This window comes from Orcinus orca, chromosome 2 (assembly GCF_937001465.1).
Source record: "Orcinus orca chromosome 2, mOrcOrc1.1, whole genome shotgun sequence".
Taxonomy (NCBI): Eukaryota; Metazoa; Chordata; class Mammalia; order Artiodactyla; family Delphinidae; genus Orcinus; species Orcinus orca.
The window spans coordinates 113,748,902-113,754,981 of NC_064560.1; positions in this window are offsets into that span (position 1 = coordinate 113,748,902).

Here is a 6,080-nt window from a genome sequence, read left to right on the forward strand (position 1 = left end):
AATGTATTGTTTAGCCTCCATGTGTTTGTATTTTTTACAGCTCTTTTTCTGTAATTGATATCTAGTCTCATAGCGTTGTGGTCGGAAAAGATACCTGATACAATTTCAATTTTCTTAGATTTACCAAGCCTTGATTTGTGGCCCAAGATATGATCTATGCTGGAGAATGTTCCATGAGCACTTGAGAAAAATGTGTGTTCTGTTGTTTTTGGATGGAATGTCATATAAATATCAATTAAGCCCATCTTGTTTAATGTATCATTTAAAGCTTGTGTTTCCTTATTTGTTTTCATTTTGGATGATCTGTCCATTGGTGAAAGTGGGGTGTTAAAGTCCCCTACTATGAATGTGTTACTGTCGATTTCCCCTTTTATGGCTGTTAGTATTTGCCTTATGTATTGAGGTGCTCCTATGTTGGGTGCATAAATATTTACAATTGTTATATCTTCTTCTTGGATCGATCCCTTGATCATTATGTAGTGTCCTTCTTCGTCTCTTCTAATAGTCTTTATTTTAAAGTCTATTTTGTCTGATATGAGAATTGCTACTCCAGCTTTCTTTTGGTTTCCATTTGCATGGAATATCTTTTTCCATCCCCTCACTTTCAGTCTGTATGTGTCTGTAGGTCTGAAGTGGGTCTCTTGTAGACAGCATATATATGGGTTTTGTTTTTGTATCCATTCAGCCAGTCTGTGTCTTTTGGTTGGAGCGTTTAATCCATTTACGTTTAAGGTAATTTTTGATATGTATGTTCCTATGACCATTTTCTTAATTGTTTTACGTTGGTTTTTGTAGGTCCTTTTCTTCTTTTGTGTTTCCCACTTAGAGAAGTTCCTTTAGCATTTGCTGTAGAGTTGGTTTGGTGGTGCTGAATTCTCTTAGCTTTTGCTTGTCTGTAAAGCTTTTGATTTCTCCATCAAATCTAAATGAGATCCTTGCTGGGTAGAGCAATCTTGCTTGTAGCTTCTTCCCTTTCATCACTTTAAGTATATCATGCCACTCCCTTCTGGCTTGTAGAGTTTCTGCTGAGAAATCAGCTGTTAACCTTATGGGAGTTCCCTTGTATGTTATTTGTCATCTTTCCCTTGCTGCGCTCAATAATTTTTCTTTGTCTTTAATTTTTGCCAGTTTGATTACTATGTGTCTCGGCATGTTTCTCCTTGGGTTTATCCTGTATGGGACTCTCTGCGTGGAAGCCCTTTCTAAATACTAAATCACTTACATCCACTGGCTCAGGGCCTGCTTCTCCAAGAACTCAACCTAAGACATTTACTGACTCTTCAGATGATGAAAATGGTATGCAAAGTTGTAGATCGCTTAGCATACCAAAAAACCCACTTCAAATAACAGTATGGCATTGTGTGGCATCAAGAGTCCTCTCTGTTTTTTCTAAGTGAAAACAGTAAAAAGAGGAAGTGGACCATGGGGGAGGGGAAGGCTGCACATCACTGCGGTCTTTAGTTGGGCCTGTGTGCTATAGAGATATAAATATCTCCTTAGTTTTGTAGACTTTTTAATCATCTATGTTGTGGAGGACTGAAGATGATGAATAACTGTATCCAATTAATGAGAGAAGTTGTGTTGAATTTAGTGCATAATAAGTACTTGATACATGATCAAACTGTGATTTTTAATTGTATTTACTAGTTGTTTTTTTTTCTGTTAGCCCTTCTTATGCTCTCTAAAGTATCAGAATAGTGGGGTGTTTTTTTTTGCGGTACGCGGGCCTCTCACTGTTGTGGCCTCTCCCATTGCGGAGCACAGGCTCCGGACGCGCAGGCTCAGCGGCCATGGCTCACGGGCCCAGCCACTCCGCAGCATGTGAGATCTTCCTGGACCGGGGCACGAACCCGTGTCCGCTGCATCAGCAGGCAGACGCTCAACCACTGCGCCACCAGGGAAGCCCCAGAATAGTTTTTAATGCATAAAGTTTCCAATTAAGGTACTCACAGATACTTTATTTCTTAATATAACTGGGACCCAAATTTTAGTCTTCAATTTTTTTTTGTAAAAGCCTAGAATTCAAGGAAAGATGAGGCTAATTTTTGGCCCTAAAATCTTGATGGCTACATCGCAGACAAAATACTCATTTTTATTAAAGAAAGGCTTTGAGTTTTACCTCAAGAGTTTACAACATAAGAAATATAAGTAAAGAGCAACAAGCCCAAACATATTGGGAGAGTAGTTGTTGACAAAAACTAGAAAAGAACATTTGCCAGTTCTCTGCATTGTTTCCTTTTATGCCATGTTTTCATTTGGGACAGTGAAAAAAAAGTGAGATATAAAAATTATTATTTCAAACAATTTTTAAGTAAACATAATAATAATGACCATTTTTTAAATGATAGAACAAAAATTAAAATCTCCTGAAAAGCTAACCACACCAAAATGAACACTGATAAGTGATCATCTCTGGGTGGTGGGATTAACAAGTTTCTTTTCTGCCTATACAAACTTTCTATTTTTAAAAATAATGAGCATACACTCAAATAATAAAAGATGTAAAAATTCAGATCATATAGAAGTATGTAGAATTATATTTTAAAAGTCTGCCTCCATCTTCTCCTGAAATCTTAGCCCCTACCCCCAGGTAAACATTGTTAAGAGGTAGTTGGATACATTTTTGGACCTTTTCTTGTTGGTGTATGTGCTTAGAGAGGTTGAGAAAAAAAGTTAAAGTTTAATGTAGTTTGTTTTAAATCTATATAAAAATTGGGTCAGAGGTAGCACCTCAGCTTGGAGTGCCTGAGATGGCAAACGCTGATGCTCTGAAATGGGGGATGAGCAGGATGACCACCACAGTTGCCAAGATCTGAGCACCATTCTTGAGGAATACACAAACCACTAAGTTACAGTCACAGTCTCATCTCTTGATGTTTCCTTGTAGGTCTTTGGATTAGCAGAGCAGTTCCAGGTTAAAATTGATGAATTCGAACTCACATTTCTGAATTTCTTTAGACTCTCTCTTCCAGGTGTGTTTTTTCTCCCTTTACCTTGGTGAATTGTCTTAAGCCATGGGTCCCACCCTAAAGCTTTTTCTCACTATTGCTTGCTTTGGTCAGTTAAGGTAGGGGGTCCCCTCAGGCTGTCCCTTCAGTTCTAGAACCTGCATCCAATCATATGCTGTCTTTCTCTAGTTTCTTGGACCTTTCTAAATTCTTCTAAATGGGGAATTATAAGGAAATGCAAGGAGAACTATTTACCAAAGGTTAAATTTTAAAAATAGCCATAACATAAAATGGAGAGTGATGGGTACACATTGAGAGAATCCAATGGAGTCCAAAAGGTGGTAATCCTGTTATAAGAGATTACAGGAGTTTATGATATTTTTTTCTTTATTTTCACTATTTGATGAGGGAGACAATTTTAGAACAATTATAAAATCAATTTCCTAAAAGAAAAATGTTATATATCAATTAGCCAAATAATTCTTCAAATAATCAATTTGCCCCAAACTGAGAGACAGCTTCTTTGGGCCCTTTTATCAGCACAGCCTGGGGTGAGACCAGCCCCCTGCCTGGGAGAATGGTGGAGTATTGTGGGTTCCACCCTCCTTCCATCTGGCCAGGCCATGGTAGGTGGTGGTTGGCTCAGCTGCCACATCCCAGTGTTTAGAAGAGCAAGACACAGGCTCTATTGTTGGCCATGGTGAGCAGGATGGAAACACCACTGCTCAGGGTCTGACCCTGCCATTTCCCCTCTACTCCTCCACTCTCATCCCACCCCAAAATCCCTCCTCCTTCCCCCCGATACATATGGTTTCAGAAAAACACCAACTGACACCAAGGAAAATGGATTTTAGCAAATTGATTTTCCAACACACTAGTCAGCTTTCTCTTCTTTATTTACCCCTCATCCATGCCTTGAGTAACAACTATTCAGGGCATTGCCTACCAGACCTGCTATGGTGTGTGATACAAATATAAAATGCATGTGTTTGTATATAATGGCTTCCAATATAGATTTTCTAGAAACTGCTTTTTGTTTCAGCAATATAGCATGGTTCTTCTTCCATGTCAGTATATAAGATCTAATTCTTTATTACTGAAATTGAGACTTTTTAATCTGCATTGCACAGTTATATTTAATAAGCTTAATTAAGGTCCAATATTTCTCCTCTTTGATCAACCTCTTCTTCTGAAATGGGGGACTAAGCCATGCTCCAAAGGGGCATTACATTGAACCATTAGCCAGCAAAGCAGCTTTTCACAAAATTGTTCTGTTGAGTGACATGGAACAAAAAGTCCTTTATGATTTAACCCAATAGGTCTCAACCTTGGCTGCACATAAGAACTATTCAAAACCTTAAACAAACAATACTGTGAAAACTTATGTCCACAGAAATCTGCACGTGCCATTTATAGCAGCTTTATCCATAATTGACAAAATTTGGAATAAACCAAGATGTACTTCAGTAGGTGAATGGATAAATAGACTGTGGTACATCCAGACAATGGAATATTATTCAAAGCTAAAAGATGAGTTATAAAGTCATGAAAAGACATGGAGGAACTTTAAATGCATATAACTACGTGAAAGAAGTCAATATGAGGGACTTCCCTGGAGGTGCAGTGGTTAGGAATCCACCTGCCAATGCAAGGGACACAGGTTTGAGCCCTGGTCTGGGAAGATCCCACAAACCGTGGAGCAACTAAGCCCATGTGCCACAACTACTGAAGCCCGTGTGCCTAGAGCCCGTGCTCCACAAGAGAAGCCATCGCAATGAGAAGCCCACACACCTCAATGAAGAGTAGCGCCCCCCCCCGCCACAGCTAGAGAAAGCCTGCGCACAGCAACGAAGACCCAATGCAGCCAATAAATAAATATTTTAAAAATAAAAATTTTTTTAAATTAAAAAAGTCAGTATGATAAACCTACATACTGTATGATTCTGGATAAGGAAAACTATGGAGACAGTAAAAAGATCAGTGATTGCCAGGGGTGGGAGAAATTAATAGGCCGAGCACATAGTAATTTTAGGGCAGTATAATGATGGATACATGTCATTATACATAGTATATACCTACAGAACAAAACACCAAGAGCAACCTTAAATTATGGACCTTGTTGATTATGATGTGTCAGTGTAGGTTCATCAGTTGTAACAAATATACCACTCTGGTGGGGGATGTTGATAATGGGGGAGGCTATGCATGTGTGGGAGCAGGGGGTAGATGTGAAATACCTGCACCTTCCCCTCAATTCAGCTGTGAACCTAAAACTGCTCTAAAAACATAAGGTCTTAATTAAAAGAAAAAAAAACTAAGAATAATACTGATATCTGGGCTCCATGTGATTTAGTTGCTCTGGATTGGTGCCTGGAAAGCTGGCATTTTTGTTTTTTTTTAATAGACTTTATTTTTTAGAGCTGGTATTTTTTATTAAGTTCCACAGGTGATTCTAATGTGCATCGAGGGTGGAGAGTTATCAGTCTAAATAAGGCACCCCTCAATCTGCTCAGCTGAGTTCCTACAAGTCTTCACCCAGGTACCCTTGCTCCACTGGTTGGAATTATCCACACCTGTCATAGCTCCATACATCTTATAATTTTACCTCCTTACCTCAGGCCCCATTTACCAATTGGAAGAACCACTACCCAGTAAGTCTCAGCACAAGCAAATGCCTTCCTTAACACTTACCTAAAGTTTTTGTTTTTGCATATTGGAAGTTAGTTAGGCAGAAATATAGATAAATATTGGAGAAAAGGGAGCACAGTTGGTGCACTGTTGGTGGGAATGTAAATTGGTACAGCCACTATGGAAAACAGTATGGAAGTTCCTTAAGAAATAAAAACAGAGCTACCGTACAATGTACCTAAGGATTTTTGTTCCCTGAACACATTTTCCTATCACCTAGTTGTTTGAGCATAACTATGCTATACTCTTTATCAGGATATATTTTAATTGTTCAAGTGCATGTCTACCCCTCCACTAAGGCAATTTGAGAGCAGTGTTATGTCTTATTCATCTCATCAGTACCTAGCACTAACTCACTCAAATTCATGGTCAGATTTTTTTAAATGCACAAAGCTGGTCATCAAGTATAAATTATGCCTTGAAATTTTTTAATCTAGTATTTTT